Raw genomic sequence first — 1669 nt, forward strand, 5'->3', positions numbered from 1 at the left:
TTCTCATTACACTAAATGATTGTAGTTTCTTTGAACTAATTTATACTCATTTTAACTAACACTAGACTCCCTAAGTCTAAAGTTCTTTTGTGTTTTACTTGGGGGTGGAACATCAGGTAAGTCATCTTTAAACTCAAGCCAAGTGAAGTTGATAAGAGGTTGGCTGTGGCTCATGAGAAGGGCTGGGTGGTGTTTTTTTTTTTTTTTTTTTTTTTTTTTTTAAGAAACCTGGAAGGAGGGTGGTGCCGTGAGGCGTTAGAAGACCATTGAAGCTCGGAGGTATGGGGCTGCCGAGGCCTGATGATCCTCGGGGAGCCACCCTCCGTATCATAAGACACGTCCCCTTGTCCTCCAAGAGGCCCGGGTTCTTACCACGGACGACTTGAGGACGTATGGGGAACGGAGTACGAGTGGAAAAGGTCAAAGTCTACGCCTAGGGCCTGACAAAGAAAGTTATAAGGCGTTAAAGGACCATTATTGGTCGAAGGTATGGGGCTGCCGAGGCCTGATGACCCTCGGGGCGTCACCCTCCGTATCATAGGACACGTCCCCTTGTCCTCCGAGAGGCCCGGATTCTTACCACGTACGACTCGAAGACGTATGGGGAACGGATTACGAGTGGAAAAGGTCAAAGTCTACGCCTAGGGCCTCACAAAGGGAGCCATTAAGGCGTTAGAGGACCATTATTGGTCGGATGTATGGGGCTGCCGAGAGGCCTGATGACCCTCGGGGGCACCCCCTCCGTACCATAGGACACGTCCCCCTCTCTTCCGAGAGGCCCGGGTTCTTACCGCGGACGACCCGAAGACGTATGGGGAACGGATTACGATCGTATAAGGTCAAAGTCTACGCCTAGGGCCTGACGAAGCAAGCTATGAGGCTGTTAGAGGACCATTGATGACCGGAGGTTTGGGGCTGCCGAGAGGCCTGATGACCCTGGGGGGCGCCACACTCCGTACCATAAGACACGTCCCCCTGTCTTCAAAGAGGCCCGGGTTCTTACCACGGACGGCCTGGAGACGGGGACGTATTGCGATCGTATATGGTCAAAGTCTACGCCTAGGGCCTGATACAAACCGTGAGGCAATAGAGGACCGATGATGGTCAGAGGTATGGCGCTGCCGAGAGGCCTGATGACCCTGGGGGGCGCCACACTCCGTACCATAAGACACGTCCCCCCCGTCTTCAAAGAGGCCCGGGTTCTTACCACGGACAGCCTGGAGACGGGGACGTATTGCGATCTTTTATGGTCAAAGTCTACGCCTAGGGCCTGAAACAAACCGTGAGGCAATAGAGGACCGATGATGGTCGGAGGTATGGCGCTGCCGAGAGGCCTGATGACCCTGGGGGGCGCCACCCTCCGTACCATAAGACACGTCCCCCTGTCTTCCGAGAGGCCCGGGTTCTTACCACGGACGGCCTGAAGACGGGGACGGATTGCGATTGTATATGGTCAAAGTCTACGCCTAGGGCCTGATACAAACCGTGAGGCAATAGAGGACCGATGATGGTCAGAGGTATGGCGCTGCCGAGAGGCCTGATGACCCTGGGGGGCGCCACACTCCGTACCATAAGACACGTCCCCTGTCCTCCGAGAGGACCCGGGTTGTTTACCAGGGACGGCTCGAAGACGGGGACGGATTGTGCTCGTATAAAATCAAAGTCGAAG

Source organism: Oratosquilla oratoria, chromosome 2 (assembly GCF_046742065.1).
Source record: "Oratosquilla oratoria isolate Oo_2021 chromosome 2, ASM4674206v1, whole genome shotgun sequence".
Lineage (NCBI taxonomy): Eukaryota > Metazoa > Arthropoda > Malacostraca > Stomatopoda > Squillidae > Oratosquilla > Oratosquilla oratoria.